At 34.6% G+C, this 22,001-nt stretch overlaps 1 protein-coding gene across 7 annotated transcripts in view; it reads right to left on the bottom strand.

Moving 5' to 3' along the window:
- Positions 1 to 22,001, bottom strand: part of ANKS1B (ankyrin repeat and sterile alpha motif domain containing 1B) — a 441,289-nt gene that overhangs the window by 283,952 nt on the left and 135,336 nt on the right. The gene's annotated exons all lie outside the window — the stretch shown is intronic.

Below are 22,001 nucleotides of genomic sequence, written 5' to 3'. Positions count from 1 at the left end.
ATTCTATGATCATTCTATGTTAAGTCAGGATATAACACTCTCTTAATACTTAAGTAAAATCAAGCACCAAAAAAAAACCCCACAAATATTTTACATTTGTTACCTTGAATTAGTAATTGCGAATCCAACTGTTATCACTATAACAGCAGTGACTTAAAAGGGGGCTTTTTAATGTAACTCATCTGTCATACTGGCAAATCCTAACACATAAGACCCGAATCAACAAGTTATTGAAACACATACTTGACGTAGAGCATGCTAGCAGCTGTCATTCACAATTTTCCTGAACACCATGAGCAACATAACTGATCATTGACAATTAGTTACACAGAAACATATTCAGCTTCTCACAAGAAATCTTCATCCTTCATAGAGCTTTGCACTACAGTAGCCACCTTTCTAGCAGTATCTCATCTAGATAACCTACAGCTGGCATAGAAATGTCCACATATGTCCAGGTACTTGGGAAACAGCTGTTCAGAAATGTTTTGTGATACTGTTATCACTTTATGGCACAGTAAAGAACCATTAAAGGGACTTAGAATATCATTTTTAACTTTAAACGTTCTTAATGCAGTTGGAACAATGTAAAGTAAAATTAGTGAAAAACAGGTCAGATGATAGAGAGGACTGAGAAGTAAGGCATAACTTCCCAGCTGTGATGGTAACCAAGCACCAGAAGAACTCAGCAGAAGGCCAAAAGCTCCACGTTACTTCACGCCGTTAGAACTGTATTATTAAAGAAATGGTTTAGTTCAGGTTCCAGAAAAACTCCATTGCCTGGGCACGGTCATGGTGGTCTTTATGAGTCTGAAAATTTATAGAGTACCTTTTTTTCTGGGTCACAAAGGCATGTGGGCCAAGTTCCTTAATGTGCTATATTGCCTGCAGCTCCGCAATAAGATGATGATTACATTCAAACCTCATGTCTGCGAGCCTGCAGGGTTCACAGATGAAAGCCTATTTATTTGTAATTGAGGTGGATTACCAGTCTATCCTTTCACTTTGTGGGCAAATCCACTCCAAAGAAAAAACTCAAATTCCAAATAGACAAATAAACAAAGCCAGCTCCAGCGCCATGTACTAGAGAATTTTTGGTAAGGACTTGACAGGAAAACACCCCACCAAGGCCTTTCCATACTGTTTGGAAATCCCATAGTGAGGATGAAAGTTAAATAGGAATGTTAGGAGCATTTAAATTGAGCTGAAAGTCTCATCCTTTTGTGCTCCAGAATATGAAATACTATCCTGTTACACTCTATGGAAAAAAGACTCATAAAATATAATTATAAATTAAACCCCCCAACTGGGGAATCAGAAACTTTCTTTGAGAAAACCCTGCACTGTGTATGGAGATCCCAAACAAGAGATTATACTGCTGCCAAGACACACAGTAATACAAGAGCCATCTAAGAAGCTAAGAAATAACTTCTAGAGGGATAAACGTTCTATGTGAGTCTATTGAAGTGTACTTAGTGTAGTTACTTATTTACATACTTGTGTGAAAAACAAACAGAAGGATTGTCTCGATCAAACATCTAAACCTATAAGGAACAAAACCTCCCTGGTACTTTAGCAGTCCATGGGTTTCTGTTACTGTTCTTCCACTGTAAAGCCTGTGTAGTTGTGCTTAAGCACAGCTGCCCTTTAGCTATTTAGCACATGAAAGCCTTTAAAGTGAAATCAGGAAGTCTTGCAGATGGGGAAGTATCTTGAGGATGCCTCTCTCAAAGGCCAGACAGTTAGAATGACAGATTGATGCTGGTGGTAAGGAACACAGTTTTCTGCCTGCCTTTTCATTCTGTTTTAAGCCCTTGACTCACCTCAGCTTTGTTTACTCACTTTTTAAATGTGCTGCAGAGGTAACAGAGGTCAAGTTGTATAAATACGTTGTTGTTTTGTTTTTTTTTTTTCCATGGGGATCTGGAGCTTCTTGTTGACCCTGTTCAATGACAGGTCACTACTAGGTTTTGCCCCTAAATACAGTCCTAACTGAGAAGTGTGGAACTAACCGGAAGAGAAATTCTTGGAATGAAGATTTATTGGAAGATACTCATGCAGGGAGGCAGAGCTATTGTATGCCCCCTAGACAGAGATGAGAAAAAACTTTTTGAGCTACAGTGTATACATAAACTATAACCAATTCAGGAACATACACAATATGCAGAAATCTCAAAAAATAGTAGTTACAGTCTTTCCTTCCAAGGAAAATGAAGTGGTAATACAACAAAGCATCTGGCTTTTAGAATCTAAAAATAAAGCTTTACAAAAATAAATAAATAAATAAATAAAAACAATATTTCTCTTTGAAATAAACATCCCAGAAAAAAATCCAACTGCTCAATATTTCATGCCTTCAGTCTTTTCTCAAGGGAATAAAGCATCTGACATGTAATGGTTTCTTGTAAACAATTTCTTTATTGTGGACAGCTGTTTATTTTCACAGTAGGATCTTCCCATTAGGCAACCAATAATGATTTACTACCTGGGTCTGCTCCATCAGAGATAGAATATCACCATCAAATTAGCTACTGCAAACAATTTGGAGGACTTCTCTGGTTATATATACAGTACTCGCTGTTTCATTAAGAATAAATTGAAATATATTCTCTTCTGTAATTACATGCTATAATAATCATGTGTTCATTTTCCTTTCTCTTCTGCTAGTAACAAAACTATTTTTTTTCCTTCCTTCAGGTAACCATAATAATATCACTGGAAGTTTTATTGCATCCTATTATCTCAAAAAGATCTTACCTACTAAATTTCCCTATGAAAGATTAGCTACAGTACCGAGTTTCTGACAGGTGCTATGTGCAGGGCCAAAAGGGAAGTATTTATGGCTGTCATTCTCTTCTAGTTTCAGGCTCAAGTTACAATAAGCTAAGAGATGTTTCTGTACAAGTCAGATAACAACAGGCTCCAGGGATCATCTGGCAGTTAAAATTACTGAAGTGCAGTATGCTCTAACAATATTCCTTCCTGCCTCCATCATACACGACAGACTGTCACAGGGATTATGTTACTGGAGTCAGTCTGATGTTGAAAAATGGTTACTGAAGGCAAAGAAAAAAAATAAAGAAATTATATCATGTTATTTTTTCTAATTTTTTTTTCATAATAAACAAAATAATTTCTAAAGAGGTTAGATAAACTCAGGTTTTGGATTAACTGGACTCATATAATGTGGACTGCAAAAATAGCTATGCTGTTTTACATTCTGGCAAATCTTACTAATTTGGTTGGTTTGTTTGTATATTGATTGGTTCAGCATATGAGGTTTTAAAGGACAGAAAGCATTACCGTACTGTCATGATCACATTTACCATTAAACATCTGATGGATGTACTAAAAAGTACATTTATAACTAAAGAATATACTAAATAACTAAATAACTAAATAAACTACTAAATAACTAAAAAGTTATTCTTAAATTTCTTACAGGATTAGACAGGATTCCATACCTCAAATCTTAATACATCTCAAAATTCTGTTTGCTATTTCTCCCAATTTTTGAAGTATTTACAGAGGAAGTAAACAGTAATGGTCACAATAATGTAGTCCTTCATGCAAAAGAGAAACAATCTGTCTATACTTACTAGCCTTTTCCTTACACATCAAAAGACTGTAGATAAAAATTACAACATTGCTTGGAAGTTAAAGGTCATATTGTTCTTACTGTTATTTAAAAAAATCTTCTTATACTCAAGCCACACTAGCATTATTTCAATTACAGATATTTTTTTCTTTGATTAATAGACAGGTGGATTGATTTTAGTTATACTAAAACATGAATATCGAATCAACTCCACTAAGTCCAGATCAGCCTTTTATTGGTCCATTCCTGTTATTCCATATTTCACCAACAGTTATTTATCTATTCTTACAAGAAAATGCTAAAAAGAAATTGAATAGCATTGAACAAGAACAAATTTACATAATTGGTTCTTTGAAATTTAACAAATTAAAAGTTTGTAAGTCATTTAGTATGGGATATGTTCATTTTTTACAGCACCTGTTTATGAGGATGCTAAGGGAGGAAGGAAGCAGCAAGACAAACACCTCACAAAATCTATTTTTCACCACATTGTCATATACTATACAATTGCAAACAATGATGCTTTTTGTTCTTTTTGTGTGTGTAGTTTTATCTATTACCCAGTTTAATCTTGTTCATAAAAATATTTTAAACTATGAATATACTCTATAATCGTGTCTAACACAACAGATATTATGTAACAATCAATCAGTCTTTTTACAGGAAGAAACATTGGTCTACTACCGCTGACATTACAAATACTCAGTGATTCATTTGTAATGCAACCTTTCAGTACAAAAAGTATTTCTGAATGAAATGAAAAGTACATTATGTAGTGATGTAATGTATTATATATGTCTATCTAATAAGACTAATTTTTGGAACAGAAATTTAGGGTCTAAAGTTAAATTTCTGTGTTAATATGCTGGTAACTAAATTGCTTTCCAAAGAAATAGCATTTTTTTTTTCTCAAAATTTTGAGCAAATCAGAAACTAAATTTCAGAGTTGCTGTCCTGGTTTCAGCTAGGATAGAGTTAATTTTCCTCCTCAGAGATGCGTTTTGGATTTAGGATGAGAATAATGTTGATAACATGCTGTTGTTTTAATTGTTGCAGAGCAGTGCTTACACTAAGCCAAAGACTTTTCAGCTTCTTGTTCTGTCCTGCCAGTGAGCAGGCCAGGGGTGCACCAGTGCAGATGATTTCATGCAATGTTCTAAATGTGAAAGTGGGCCAAAACCCCACATCTCTTTTGGATCCCAGCATTGCGAAAATGCAAAAATGTGAATAAAGATCCAAATGGCTTGATGTTGTATGGGATCAAAATGCTTTTTAGTGTGGTGTCAGGACAGATCTAAGCTTGATCAGTTCTAGCAGATGCAATTTGATGGCCTATTAGAAAACTGTTAGAAAAGCACTCATCTAATCCAGTAATATCTATGATTTTGGACCTGTCTTTAGAAAAAATACAGTGGGAAACTGTTGGAATGCCTTTGTCTGTATATGTTATATGTCCTCTTAACATCAAATGTATTATAAAGAGGCATAAAGCTCTGAAAGGAACATTAAGTCATCAGACAAATCATCTGTCTCAGACAGAAATCAGTCATAGCCTCAACAGAAATCTTGGAAGATTATAAAAGAAGATATCAGGAAATGGTACTATTTGTGGAAGATCAGTCACCAGTAGATGAATTTACATAAGTCTCCTCACAGAGGTAATGGCCACCAGAAAGGCTAATTTCACTGACTGGCTGAGAAATGAACAAGTTGACATAGGTCTCATTATGGACATAAGAACTTATTTTTTTTAACTTCAATAATGGGATCTCACCTAAATGGCAGTTATCATCTAGTCCTTTAAATCTTCATAAAGTGGTATGGAAGAACACTTGTCAGTTATAAATACACTGGAGTGACAGATACGCCAGTATTTTCTCCTTCCATAGATGATCAAAAATATGGAAGCTGTAGCACGAATATAGGATCATGCTGAGGATAAGACTAAGAAACTTTTCCAAATTGTGCCTCAAGGAATCTTTCCTACCATTGCTAAGCTTTCTCTAACTGAGTAAGAGAGTACCAGGCCCACGTGAAGAATCTATGAATCTGATTCTGTGGGATTAAAGAGAGTTTGGGCATGGTGAGCTCACTGAGGCTTGCAGAGGGTTCATTAAAACTCAATTAATTCATTCTAAAGGACAGCAAGGAGAATCACTCCATTACCTTACAACATTCCCATCAACAGATTTCAGTGTAAGTCCTAAAACAATATATCTGAAAATTTTCTATGGAGCCAGTGCTATTTAGGCTCAGCTCATTCATTGTGGATTTACTACTGGTTCCACCAGTAGTAAATTTACAAGGCAGCAGCATACACCAATAAGTAGGTAGTAGATAACAGTGAAAGACCCAAAACTGAGCAGAGTAGATCACAAGACAGTAGGAATTCCCCTGGTTTGATACAGGGCTACCACGTATAAGATTTCTTGGACAGCAAGTGATATAAAAGTGTTACGTCTCCTGAATCTCCTGGATCTATTGCAAAGATTCACAGCAATTGCATAAAGAAAATGAAGTGCTGCAGTTCAAGGAGAAAACCTGGAAAAAACAATAGAAAACCTCCTATTTTGTCAGACGGAGAACAAAGACATGAACATTCTAAAGTAGCCCCAGTTGAGGGACTAGGCAATTTTCCATAGTATAGGATTCAACTTTAAAATTATTCTAACTTGATTAAATCCCCAAAGTAAATCTCTCCTAGATAACTATTCAACATGGCACAAATCTAGGAACTATGGATAAAGACAGCCATGTATTTCAGGATTTCAAGGAATGAACATTACAGGAGAATTTTCAAAAGAGCAGATGGAATACTGAATAATGGAGTCAGTAGGTAGCTAAACTGGATGCATACAGAGAACAGCTGGACTAAGCTGTTTGAATTTGCTCTTTTGAATTTGTTTTGTTTCCTGAACACTTAAACCTGAATAACCATTGTTCTGAGTAGGATTGTAAATATATATCTGCAACTGTCTTGCTGAAAGCACTTGAAGCTATAACTGGTCCAGTCTTGGATGTGGCAGCTATTTCAGGATAGTGTTTGGAATTAATTAGCAGTGAAGTGCATTCCAGTGGCAACAGGGGGTCTGTTTAGTTGTTTCTGCATCATCCACAAGAGTTTGGTATGACTGTTATCAACTTTTTATTTCCCCTAATCACCCACCTGCACAAATAGACTTTGGCACTGCTTCAAGCTTGCATAACCCTTGTAATACCAGGCAACTGTCTGGAATAACATCTCTCATTAAATACTAATGAGAGATGATGGGTGATTTCCACCATTTCCTGTGTAACCTTTTGAGACTGCCTCTGTAAGCTGTTGGTGTCTAACTGAGCATTCAAAAACAACACTACACAGTTGCCATATACTTATTTTTTGTTATATTTTTTGTTGTTGTTGGGTTTCACATGTTTAAAAGTTTTGTAGTGAAATGACTGTATGGTCTACAACAGATATTTCATAGATGGCTACATTTGTGTTGTCTCAGCATGTAGTCTTCATGTTTGTGGAAGTTCAGTGAAATGCCCAAGGTCTAAGTATGGGTGAAAAAATTATTTTTATTTATTTCAGTCATTCACTAAAAGCTAGAAAGCTTAGTAGTCTTGTAAAACAATTCCCCCGCCCTCAAATAATGATCCATATTGGGGATCTTCATGCTTATTATTAAGTTTATCTCACCAGTGAGACGACCCTGAATGCTATCATTTGCATGACTTAGTATTTCACAAGGTTTCTTCTACAATCCAAAGAGAACGTCCAAACTGTGCTGTGCAGGGAAAGTACTTTACTCTTGCAAATATTGTAGTCAACAGGTGAATTAAGCTATGTTTTCAAATTGGATCATAATATAAACTGCATATGTGATCAGAGTAAGTACTTTCAAATCATTTAAATAATACTAATGATAGCCACAAGTTCCATTAATAAATAATTTAAGTAGTCCTGAAGATAAACCTCCCAATATGCATCTATCTTTAATTACAAGGAAATGCAATTTATGGACAAAACTACATTTTCATAAGCTTCATTTCTTCTGAAGTATCAGTTAGTTAGTAAAGCTCTCTAATAAAACACTGAAGTCATAAAACCAAACATTTAAAAGCCAAAGAGCTAGAAATTTTATTTATAAATATTTAAATATCCAGATGTTCTTATCTAAGGTTTGTAAATATTCAAGCAACTCACTCGCTCTCATTTTGGCTCAACTCTAACTCTGGAAATCTTACATTTTTGCATGTAATATATATTTAAAGTATTTTGTTCCAAACCAGAAATGTATATTTTATCCATAGTAAGAGTATACTGATTAACCATAAAGAAGTTGTCCAGCAGGTAGTGTGCACACCTGATACACAGTCAGAATTCAGGGAATCTTAAAAATCTCTGCTATTAATTTTGAAAGCAGTATGGAAACACCTGTAACAAAGCAAATCAGCTATCTAGTCCAATATGTTGCCCCAATAACATCCACGTCATTTGAGAAAGAAAAAGGAAGTACCGTGGGTAATTTTGTAATAATACAACCCAATTTCCAAGCACAAACAGCTAATTTGTGACACTAAAGCACTACAGAATTAGAGTTTTCAGTAATCAAAAAACAAAACAAACAAACAAAAAACCCTTGATCCTATTTTTGAATTTCCAAATCAGATCTTTTTTATAATGGAACCTCAAAACAATTTTGTAATATATTACTTTTAGTTATTGTTATTTACACTTAGCATTTTCTTCTGAAAAATACTAAATTTATTCCCTTTTTATTAATATTCACACAATAAGTTACTTTCCATCGGAGGAAATTCAGGTGAAATGTTATAATGAACTCATTTATTGCATAGCATTAAGCCTACCTTCCAACTGAAAAACCAATATTTACCATAGCAACTTCTACTATGTGTTTTGAATCATCTATACACTTCAACATGTTTAATTTAGTTGGTCTTACAATTTGCAATTTTCTTCACTGTTTTTATCTTCTTAGCTTAGTTTTATATTATCCAAGTACCTGCTAGCTTTGCAGAGTTCTTAAAATTCTTCCTATTGAATGTTCCCATAGTGAAACCTGCTACATTTCTTATAGAAACCACACTTGTTATGGAGTTTGCATAGATCCTTGGAATTTTTAAGAGCTGCATTTAACTATATAAAAGAATGATAAAGATCACACGAAACTTTTCAAATAATAAAAAAAAAAAAGCATGCTATTTGTATTTGCTATTGATATCCAATGAATAAATTGAAATTTCTACATCATTCTGCTTTGGCCCATTTGAAATAGAGCCAAAATAGTATATCCAAACATGAAGAAATATTCACATAAACTGGGTCAGAAATGAAGTACCTGATGGCATCCGACAATTGGTTGGCCAACAAAAGGCCTGGAGGGGAAGACGTACGAGGAACAGCTGAGGTCACTGGGCCTGTTCAGCCTGGAGAAGAGGAGGCTGAGGGGAGACCTCATCACAGTCTACAACTTCCTCGTAAGGGGGTGTCGAGAGGCAGGAGACCTTTTCTCCATTAACACCAGTGACAGGACCCGCGGGAACGGGGTTAAGCTGAGGCAGGGGAAATTTAGGCTTGACATCAGGAGGGGGTTCTTCACAGAGAGGGTGGTTGCACACTGGAACAGGCTCCCCAGGGAAGTGGTCACTGCACCGAGCCTGTCTGAATTTAAGAAGAGATTGGACTGTGCACTTAGTCACATGGTCTGAACTTTTGGGTAGACCTGTGCGGTATCAAGAGTTGGACTTGATGATCCTTAAGGGTCCCTTCCAACTCAGGATATTCTATGATTCTATGATTCTAATTAATAATAAATGAGAGATCATAATTAGATAAAAGTATTTTTTTTCTTTTTTGTTTTTTCCAAGTTTGATGGAGAAAAATATGGCTTAAAAATATTTAACATCCCTTAACTTTCAGTCTTTAACTTCAACAAATTATTACTATTGAATTGCACTGGAATTCTTTTGTTCTTCTTTTCTTTCTTTCATTTTTTTCTGTTTTGAATGAATTAAATACTTCTGCTCTTCTTCAGACCATCTTTAACTGTCAGTCTTTCCTAGTTTAGAGAGAAAATAGAACTGGCTGAATTCTCCCATCAGGGCCAGGAGTAGGGGAAAGCCAAAGTAAAGTTAAGACAGGAAAGCATACCACCAATGCAGCAAAGACGTGGTGTATCTTCCTAATTCTTAGCACTAATTTTTTTTAAAAAAAATTTTCAAACAATTTCTAAAGAATCACCTGTAAAGTATGATCACATACATGTTGCTCCTGATGCTGCAAAATTCCTTAATTTTAACCTTCTTCACCTTCTTCTTAACCTGTCCCATCTCTGGAGGTGTTCAAGGCCAGGTTGTATGGGGCCTTGGCCAACCTGATCTAGTGGGTGGCATCCCTGATGATGGCAAGGGAGTTAGATGATCTTCCAGGTCCCTTCCTACCCAAGCCATTCTGTGATTCTATGACTCACATAAGAACCATACCTTCATGTTCCAAATTCAGAAAAGACAATGAAGTAACAGGGATACACATTTCAGTAGCAGTAAAACTGGGGTTACCTGCTCCTCCTGGCTGAAACATAACATGCTTACTCTGATTTTCCTCACATACAGTTCTTACAGGACAACGGGTAAGCAACAAAAGGCAGAATTCACAGAATTCCTGTCAGTTTTACTGCCAGAACTCATAACCACCACAAACTTTGTATTTCAAATGTTATTATTCTATGTGAATATGAGTCACAAATTCATTGCACACTGTGTTTCTAAGGCTGATATCTAGGAGTTGGGCAAGCAATTAAAAAACATATCGCTTTGTGTTTGCAATGGCTTCACAAGGCCTTTAATACTTTTAAGAAATCCATCCATAGCAAATCCTTGTTAAAGTTTTAATAGTTTGGATGATACAAACTCTGAAAGACAACCTATAGAATTTACCAGAAAAAAATATTTCTTGCTAGCTTTACTTACAAAATAGTCACAGAAAGTTTTGATGTTTTTTCTTCACAACATAGGACAGAAAGAGATGTTGAAGTAATAGACTTGCTCTTGAAGAGAATTTTAACTTCAATCCCAGTATTACTGGTAAGAAAATGATTTTAATTGTACTAAATTATTTAAATATCTTCTAGCAGGGAGGGAATCATTATCTGAAAGTAAATGGAATGGACTGAACAGCTGGAGCTACAGTGGAAAGAACAGAAATTAACAGCTGGTTTTACTATCCTCATCCAGAACAGATAATATTGCATACAGTAATAGAAAATATTATAGAAAAAATAATGCGCTTTGCTCTGGAGTAAAACTAAATGAAGTGATCCTTCTAATTTTTTTTTTCCTGCTTTTTGAGAACAATAAAGCAAGCAAGGGTGAAAACATTCTTTCCTATGGGTTCTTCCAAATCTGCAGTGTTTGAAGTTATACTGGGAAAAAAGGAAAAGAGTAGTTTGATATCCTGCGTGAAGTAGAAAATGATTCTGTCACTGGCTGTTAGTAAAAATATTCTGTATCTATACATATGTGGATTGGCAATGCAAACCCATTCCCATCGTATTTTGATATTTAGCAAAACCCTACATTTCTTGCATACTTCAAATTTGCCTTTGAGATGGCCTGTACAAAAATGAAAATTATATAAATGAGTAAAACCAAAATCTCTGCAAAGCAGTAGAGGGAAACTTTTTGGCAGCAAGTTACATACTGCCATCAGGACTAGCAGATGCAGAAAGAGAGCCAGAAGCAGAGAAAATGGAAGTAAATGAGTTTTTTTTTTTAATTTATTTAACTTAAAATAAAACAGGAGGGAAAATCTTTTTTTTTTTTACAGAATGTAACACTGTACCTTCACTAGGAATCAATGTTTTTCTATTTTTTAATCATCTCTGACACTGAACAAAACAAATAAATCTGTTCATTATGTACAAAAATGGTTTATTTTAGTAATTGCTTAATATTTCTGCAAATATTTTGATTTTAACAACATTTAGCAAGCTATGCCAAGATTTCTGCTTTCCAAGTGTACTAAAGTTAGTAGAAAAGTTTACCTAAAAAATTCATAACACATATCAGAGACTTCAACATCTGTTAGCAGAGCCACCAAACTGACATATGCATGCTGTGTACAGGTAGTTGGGAATCTTTTGACAAATTATTTTCACCATATAAAAACTTATTAATCAAAATTGATTAATCAAAACTGATTTTCATGGGGAAAATTTTCATTTTCAGGGCATTTTCATCAGAAATTATTCTTGGAGCAGGACAGAGCTCCTGTTGCTTGTCTACAAGAAAGGTTAATGTGGAAAAAAAGAAACAAACAAACAAAAACATGAAGTGTGCAGAGCAGGTATTCCATAAGCCTGATGTTTTGACCATTTAGTTCACAGGTTCCACTGGAGCTCACCCCTCTGTTCTGACAGAGAGGGCAGAGATTGAGTGCCTATATCTTGGCATGACATAAAACTAGGATGCAGCTAGGATAGAAGCGTGCTCAATACTTAAAAGCATTCTTACATGCTATGATACAAATGTAGTCACTCGTACCATAGCCAGGTACTTAGGGTTCTCAGCTTGATCGATCCCCCACATCCCATATAAGTGCCCTACCATAGGCCACAGAAATTGCAGGGATCACCCTGCTATCAGATCTAATCCCTAAATTGCAAGCAATCATATAATTGTGCTGTAAGGCAACTGTAGACTACACATTTTCTATTCCCCATCTACAGCTAGTTACAGAGCACTCCCTAACAAATTGTATACTAAATTTACAAACTTTAATACAAAATATCAAAAAAGCCTGAAAATATACAAAAACAGCAGGAGAGAAAAGGAGTATTTTTAATGTCATAATTCTCTGCAACAGCTGAGAATGCCTAGACGATCTTAAGATATGTATATTTCAGTGTCTAATTAATTGTTCAGAGTCAAACAGCTTTATCATGGGACATTGAGACACCAAAACAGTGGAAAAATTCATCTATAACAAAAGACAGCAGAGTTCTTTGCGCAGTTCAAGGCATGCCTATACTGAATTCCCCACTACAGCTTCTGAAAAAAAACTTTAGCTCTTTTTATAATACTTGAACTTTACAGCATTATAGACACAAGCCCAGTGAAGCATGGACTCTCGAGGACTGGATCTCTCAAATTCTAGGGCTCAGTTTCATCCTAATGCAAAATAGGAGAATGTGCAAACTCTTGAGTATAACTTAACAGAAAGTATGGAGTACAAAATAACTGCTTCCCTTCAGGTTCTAAACTGAGCAAAATTCAATCTGAAAAGGTTTGTAGAAAATTAAATTAAAGGTTTGTAGAAAATCCACAGGGGCACTAGGAGGCATATGAGCTAAATGCCTACTGAAGATCTCTCTAAACCCATTACAAAAGATGATATTTCTCTAGAACATGCCAGATGCACATAAAATGTAAACAAATTAAACCATTATTATAGTTGTACTATTACTGCTATTGTTAGCAATTTAATGGAGTTTACAGCAATGTTATTCTTTACATATCTGTAAAATCAATGTCACTTATAAGAGGGACAGTTATTTATATCTGCTCAATTATAAAACAATCCAATTTTGAAGTGTAGAATTACTTATCAGAATGGAATATGTTTTATATGATACATGTATATTTCATCCCTTACTCAAAACTACTTGCAAAGGATGCTGGAACCAATAACCATTTAACAAAGAAAACATTAAAATACTGATAAATAGATTTTCATATGGGCTTTAAAATGCAGAATACCTCAAAATAATTATGTTCCTTTGAATTATTGTCTCGATTTGAAATAAATGTTCTTGTCTGATAGCAAGCAGTCCAGTGTATAATGACACCATTCTAAATGATAATCACACTGGGATGGATGAAGCTCTGTGTTGGTCAGTACGTGTGCATTTTGATGATAAATACTTTCATCACTCATCTGCAAAAATTGTCCAAAACTCCTATGAAAGCTAACTTCTCTTTCAACAGTATTTCAATGAATAATAAGTAATGAATCATGAGAAAATGCGTAGCATATGTCAAGCAGCAGCCTTTTTCTTTCTCTGTGTAGAGAAAATGCATGCTAGTCCTCTGGAAAGTGGAATTATTTTAACAATATAAATATGTTTATTAGAAAATACTGGATAGGTGGAGACGTGCATGCAATTTGACAATGAACTGGTCACATGGTATCAGTCATTCCCGTGTGCTTTAATTTCAGAAATGACATGGTATTTTTAATAACATTTTATTGTTAAGGATGTTATCAAAGACGTTATCTAGAGGAGAATATGATAGGGAGCAATTATCTTAATTATATACTAACAAACTCTTAGAAGGATGATAATGTTGTAAAGGAAAGTACATTAAAGCTGAAATATGTAAGAACTGAAGTGGCTTATGTCAGCCCCCTGTGCATATGCATTCTGAAGTCTTTAATTATGATTGTAAAGCTATTTTCCCACAAAAATAAATAAATAAATTAAATAAATAAATAAAAATCTGCTGCGCTGAGGACATAAAGGAGTGGGGAAAATGGTCAATAGAACAAACCAACTTGCTGCACATTACTCTATGGATGTGACAGGAGAACTAGTATTATAAAAACAGTAGAAATGTGGAATATCTTCGCTAAATATCAAACAGAAACTCGCATGAAAATATGTTTTCATCCAAAGGGAATGATAAATGAGAGGTACTAATGCTAAAATAATTTAATCAATGGATCTATCTAATTTATATACAAGAATTCATAAAGATCTGGCAGGAAGTTATCTCAACAAATGGTGCTGGACTTAGTTCTTAATGGGACTTAGAATAGTGATAATATTTGAGAAGACTAGAAGAAAGCTAATGGAATACACTTAGTAGTTATAGGCTTTCAGTCCAACATAAGGAAAACAGAATAGCTGATATGGATCACCATTAATAATAAATGAAAGGGGTACAGGCAATGCAAATTAGCATAGCTTCAGCAAAAACAGTTATTAATTAATCTGTTTTTTAAATGTAAATATAAGTTTGTTTAATACAAGTAAATAGAGTTTATCTGACATTGCCTTTATAATACATTGGGGTAATATTACATTTGGGTTATTAAAATTTAGTAATGTGGTCTATGTTTGCAACGGAGATAATTTGAAAAAGTTAGTAATGGTTCCAGATTTATTTGCATGAAAGCATCCACTGTATATCACACTCACTCAATCTTATTTTTCAAACTACCCACGTGGAAAAAAAATAATATATATATATTATGTATATATATATCTAATTTCTACACATCTTTAACGTATAAATACCATTTGGTGTGGGAGGGTCAAAAAGCCCATGTAAACCTCATTTCTTTTCATGTTGTCTGTTGGGATTCTTAAAGCTGCTGGTTAAATGCACAAGAATCAGTCAAGTACGAAAAAACAAACAGAGTACTGAATACTTCCACTTCCTGCTTTCTCAGTTCTCTCATCTCTTTTGAGATGCTGATGCTTGATTTTTGCTTGCCTGCATAAAATCTGTTTTTGTCAAATACCTGTTAACAAAATATAAATCAACATAGAATCATAAATGCAGATGAACTGTGCTTCTTTAAGAAAGAGAATACTAAAAAAGCTAATATAAAGCATCCTGTTGGTACTCCAAGAATTGATAGTGCCATTGGAAAAACACAAAAAAGGAAATTAGTATGAAAATGTTAGTATGATAAAACAGAACTCCTGAGCTGTCCACATTTTGGGGATTTTTACTTGGAGAAAATGAACTACGAATTATTGTTTCAGTTTTGTTTTATTTTTTACATGAATAGAAAAATCCTGAAAAATAGAAGCAAATTAGTGCTTGCCAGAAAGTGCTTTAAGAAAAGATGCTTGTAAGGCTGTGAAAGTCACAGGAAGATTCTACATTAATGGGACATTATTCAGTTGTACACCTGCATCTATTTCTTTTTTCTGTTCTCATGAGCAAATACAGAACTTCTTGGATCTTGAAAAAAATACACAGAAGACGTACACAGTATTGTTCCTATGTCCAAACATAATTAAGTGGTGTAACATGCTAAAAAATTCCAACTTTGAAATAAATCCCTCATAGTAACTGAAGATATTTTAAGATCAAGAAAATAATTTAATAGTTGAAATTGCATCTCTGTGGTGCTGTATATTGCAAATAACAAAAAATGAATTTGAGAAAAATGAATTACAAAATGCCAGAAAATACTTTAAAATAAAAATGTATACTTTTATAGTTTATATTATAGGAACAGCTATATCAGCAAACACTCTCCAGCCATAATTTTCATAAATCTTTTCTTTTATATTTAAAAGGTAATTAATATATATTATTTGCACTGAAGAAAAAATAACAAAATGGATTGTAAAGAGCTATACAAAGAGCTATTGTATATTTTGTTCTTCAGCCAGCACTCCCTTAACCTTTACTAAAATGTCATGTGAAGTTAAAAATTCTAATTGCAAACATATGCTAATGCATTAGATGAAAATGCTTTTGATAAGAAGTGTGTAGTCCATACTGTGGCAGGAGGAATGATAAATATGAAACGTATCATAACTGAAACTCAGTCAGGAGAAGGTAGGTCTGGTTTCCAATACACTGTGTTCTGGCAATGATTTTCGTCTTGGAGCTCTGAATGTTATCCTTGTATCTTTATAAATTAATCTGTTAACTAAATTGAGAAGTTCTGTGCTATAGCCAAATTCTCTCCATATGGCTCAGAAAAAGGTTAAAGGAAGACAAATAAGAGCAGAGAAAAAGTTTATACAGGTCTTATAACTAAGGTTGGGCAAGGTATGTCACTATGAATAAATTACTGACCAAAAAGTACAGCCGAAAAATTGTCTCATAATTTACTATTTTCATTTCAAAGTAAATTTCACTAGAAATCAGCTAAAAACAGCAAACATTAAAAGTATTTTCAAAAGGACTAATATAGCGTATAACTGAAAAAAAGGTATCTGTTTTTTGGTTCAGCTATTTCAGGTCTTTTTATAACCCTGATAGCTTCACTTTCCTCTTCTTACACAAAAGAAGGGAGGAATACGAGTATGCATATATTATCATCCAAATTTCAACAGAGGCCAGTACTTTAAATGGATGCATATAGGCAGAAGTAAGAAAAAACAACCTAAATATTCTGTGATAACAAGTACACATCTTTGGAAGACTTCCATGTGACAATTTTACCACTGTATGGAGTACTCTAGCCATCATAACAAGAGTGTATCTATAGACATGCATGTGTCAAATTAGGTTAAATTTCATAGATTCTAGCTATTTTCAGATGACTCTAGATTAATTGTTACACACTGCAGTTACTCTCATTGGTAAGAGACTGCCTTTCTTATTATGCTCTTCTCTCTATACAGCTAAAAAGATCTTTCTTGATCACTGACAGTATTTAATCCTGAGAAGACACTGAGGGTCATGTGTTTAAGTGCACTACATCCTACTATCTCTGTTTTAAATAGCATGTTTAAATGAAATACAGGTCTACCAGCAGCCATTCTGTTTGAAGCAATTTGGCTACATGGACTTCAAAATGTTAGTGCATGATCCTTTAGATTAGTTATAGTTTCAAAATGATGAGGCATAGGTGACACAGGCTAGCCTATTTAATTGCCATTCCATAAAACAAATTGAAGGGCAAGCAGGCAGTTTTGTATATTTGGCAGTGTGATTGTTGCTTCTTATGGCCATTTTGCACTGGTTTACTTACAGCTAGAAAATAGCTGCACAAAAGTGAAGGTATAAATTTGTTACACAAGAAAATATGCATTTGCTATCTAAATCTCAATCTGGAGAATTGAAATGTCCAAATATTCAGAAAAGTGCTGTGAAGATTTGTTGCTGAAAAAATCAGAACTCATGACCTGACAAACAGTACTTTATTTACCAAGCCAAGTGTTTGACGACCTTGGAAACTCTGTAGAAGATTCATATTTTCATTTTGATAACAATTGATAACAATGTTATCACAGCTAGGGTATTTTTTGGTTCAGGTTTCTAAAGAGCTCTCTACTATATATCTGTATGAGATTGTTGACAACACGGTGTTATATAGCAAACACAGGAATGAAAGAAGAGGTGAGCAGACACCTGTCTGTGGCTACAGATTTTCAGATTCCTAGATTCCTTTCCACTGTAGTGATAGAAGAGGAGGAACTCCAAGCTGAGAAAGCAAAATAAATAAATAAATAAATATTTAAAACATCGCAACAAATAGGGCAACTTGGGGGCAGTTAACATATTGTAATAAGTGACAAGTATCCGTGACAAGCATGATGGTTGGACCAGATGATCTTGGAGGTCTTTTCCAACCTTAATGATTATATGATGTTTTATTAGTTTCTCTTCTATGATTATGAGGTTATAAGAAAAAGGTATAGTCCATTATAGATTTATTATCTTGTATGATCATTCCTACAAGTTAATGGAATTCAAGTGCAAATTATGTAATTTTCCTAAGTATCAAACATATCATGACAGACAACAGCAAGATTTCTCCAAAATATACTTAGGTGGGTAAATGTCCAAAACGGCTGCTAAGATATCCCTTCCTTTATTTCTTCCTTTTTCAAATCCTTGCAACATTTTTATCCCCTTGACAAAAGCCGTATCTTAGATGTAACTGTGTAAAGGATCTGTGCCAGGGTTATCTTTAAAATTGTTGACTTGGGAACTCTTGACTATGTAGTGGATGAGAGCTCAGTATAAATGAAGCACCTAAGTATTTAACTTATTTCTCAGGTGGATTTTGCAACCTACGCTGAGTTCTGCACTGCTGCAGCTGAGATGTTTCCAGAGCTACAGATGGTCTAAGGTCTACTCAGTCTTCAACCACTGTAAGATAACATCTGCAAAAAGTAGGTTCCGTGAACTAGAACTCTTCTCCGAGAAAGATTTTCATGCAATACATGGATAGCAATGTCTCTTTCTGTTATAAAGATGCTGCATTAAAACCTTTGTTAATCTGCACGGCCAGACTGACTTTTCCAAAAAAGGATATTTTTTCACAAGTTCAAAAAAAAAAAAAAAAGGTCTGAAAAGTCCTCTCTATTTCCTAATGATACTTGATGAGACCTAAGAACAATTTAAGTAATGTACTGAACACCAGTCATTATTATTAAAATTTTAGCACCTAGACTGCCACCTAGTCTCTCAGGGACCTTCTGCAGGAGAAACTATAGAGGCAAACTGAAAGAGATATGATCTCTCTAACAGGAGAGACACATGCTTATTCCACTGATTTTATTTATTTATTTATTTTTATTTGTAATGTAGCCCATATTTCATTCTATATTTCTGCTACATAAAGTGGGTATGACACCAAGAGGTTCAAGGATGGAGTATGGTAAAAGGGTCCAAGGGTGTAAGTTAAGGCTGTAAGGGTCTTCAACAGCGCATGTCCAAATACAGCATGGTGTTGCAGCCAGATTTCTGCTACCAGAATTCTAGACACTAGATAACTGATAAAAACAACACTGACTTCATGAAGATACTTGACAGTGTCTACTTTAGCATTACAATTATCCAGTACCTTGAGCTTCAGACATTTATTAAGATTTTACACCTATCTGAGGTAACAACTTTGTTGCTAATTGTTCAGAAAACTTAATTACATCCTTAAGATGAACTAATACAATTTTATGGTTATTTTTCAAGGTTAAATATTCCACATCCATTTATTATTATTTTTTTCCTGAAGGAAAGACAGTCTGAAATGACTGGTAGAAATGTCCACTGCAAGAAATGCAGATGCTTCTCAGGAATAGCTTAGCAGAAATATTAATAAGATTGATTTATGAATCAATTGATTTTGGTGACACTGATTTTATGAGATTCATTTAGTAAATCTTCAATCCAAATTTACATTTTACTTAGCAGAAAAAAATGTGTCAGAGTGCCATATTTCAGAACATTCCTATCAAGTCTTAGCTGTTAGTTTAAAAGTAATGAAACTGTGGCAGAGATGCCAGCACATCATCAGAGGTTGACAGAGATGTCAACCTTGTCCTATCAATCTACTGCAGAAACAAAGACCAGCTCAACTCAAACTCAGACAATTTTTTTTTTCTCTTAGACCAGTCCTAATGGGAAGCAATTGTTTTAGCTGCCCGTATAGACCAATAATGTAACTGTTCTTCGTATATAAACCTAATTTCTGGCAAGCAGGTAGACATAGAACTCACACAACACAGGATTTCAGAAGTGGAAATAACAAACTTAGTTTACTTTCTGTCCAGTTTTTCTCCACTACACCTAACAATCATTTGCCATTTGGTGCATGGAGTTCTCATCCTCTGTTATTCCCTACCAGTTCAAGAGTAACATTCAGGAAATTAAAAATAATACAGCAACCTACAAACCAGTCTTTTTCTTCCCAGTAGATCAGAGAACAATAACTGGAAAGGTAATTATTTCCAACCTGTCAGGTGTTTACTAGCAGGACAGATAATAGTTACAACATACAGCTCTCTAGCGTAAAAGGCCAGCCAGAATGACCTTTCTTCTCAATCCAGGAAATTCAGTGACTGAATGCAGTCAGTCTCATTTCTACTTGGCAAGAGCTAGTAATGCCCCAGACAGTGGGAAGAGTTCATCAGAGCATCCTACCACCTGGGGAAAGGAGACTGACAGATGCAATTTTATGTTCAAAGCACTGCCTCATGCTCTGAAAATGAGCACTACACATGACACAGAACAGCAATTTGAAAAAGAGTATTCCCAAAGTCAGCAACTCAGTGATACAAAAATAGGAAATTTCAGAAAAAAGAAAAAAAAAAAGGAATGCAAATTAAATATTTGTTTTAAATGAATGATCTCTGCAATCCTGCATAACTTATTCAAGCAATAAATATGCATGAACTAAACTGGCAGCCTGACATTCACATAAAATTATGCATATTATTAAGTAATTAAAACTGTGAGTGATATGGCTGATTTTATTTGGGTCATTTCTGGTGTAAGATAGCATTCAATGTGATTACAAATATAAGTTACAAGCCATTCCGTTAGATAACTACTATATTTATAGCTTAAAATAAAATCACATTTTGGAATTTGCTCATCTATACAGCTGAATGTTCTTCCCAATAAAATTCCAAGGAAAAGATTATAGCAGTATATATGAACATTAAGACAGAAAGAATTACAATACATTTGTATTGTTAACTTGACTGTTATATATTACAAAGATGACGGGTGCCTCATGAACGTACCACAGCTTCCTTGATTATTCTGTGGTCCTCTGATACAACCCATTTTTAACCATACACAAAATATATTTTCAGATTAAGACCTAAAAATGTCCTTTTTAGCACCTGGTTTACATACTGATTTTAATGGACTTACTAAGCCTATCAAAAATGCCTGTGCTCACCAGACAGCACTTTTCCAAAGCCTGGTATTTTAACTAGTGAAAAGTCCATCTGCATTTTTTCATACTAATTACAGTAGAAAGTTTTGCAGTTGAGCCCTATTTACTATGGAGGCATATAATGAACTCCCTCAGCAAATTCATGGGGCTGAGGCACTGTATGGCAATCTTCCCATTGCAATAAGTATGTTTACAGTGATTAATCAAGTAGAAGTCTGAAAAACAAGGATAATTTGGCATTTTCTTCCTATAGTGAACAACAAACCATAAAATTGTTCAGCACTGTTCTGTACACGCTGCTAATTTTTCAGATTTTCAGAGCCAAAAAATCATCAACAATGTAAAGCTTCAGTTACATGCAAAGTTGTACTGATGTTTGGGTCAGATTCTGATCCATTCTGTGCAACTCTGCAATAAAGATGCTATCCTATCTTGTGTCACCTCTTAGCTCATTGTTCGTAGCAGGTTGCCTCAAGCCATCTTCTGCCCAGATGTTTTGGTGAGATGGGAATTATGATCTACCCCACCTCAGCTTGCAGAATCCAAAGCTGTGGCTTGATTTTTGGTCCTTATATACTATGCCTGATACAGCTGTCACTCTTCCAATTCTAGTTCATCTGTGAAATCAAGAAGGTGCTTCCACTTATGCAGAATAGATATGTAACATGGTGTAGTCAATAATCATCTGTTATTCTTGCATATTTCCCAAATCATAACTCATAATAAAGATAGCATAAGTCAAAAAGTCAACAGACCCTTTCAAATAGGTTTGTGCTGCTGAGAACTCTCATTTGTCAAAGAAGTCTCTCTGTCCAATTACTTACAGTGAAACTACTATATTCTGAATCCTGTACCAGGTGGTGACTAATGAAGAATTCAAGCAAGGCTAATGGAAAAGAGCATATGATTTTGTATAACAGAATAAACAGAGTCCTTACAGATAATATGATTCATCTGACTCAGCATAATTTTGTTGTTTAGTAACCACTGTACCTTCACTGCTGTTTAAACCTG

Source organism: Anser cygnoides, chromosome 1 (genome assembly GCF_040182565.1).
Source record: "Anser cygnoides isolate HZ-2024a breed goose chromosome 1, Taihu_goose_T2T_genome, whole genome shotgun sequence".
Lineage (NCBI taxonomy): Eukaryota > Metazoa > Chordata > Aves > Anseriformes > Anatidae > Anser > Anser cygnoides.
Note: the sequence above shows the minus strand (reverse complement) of the source record. Positions and strands in the feature narration are given on the sequence as shown.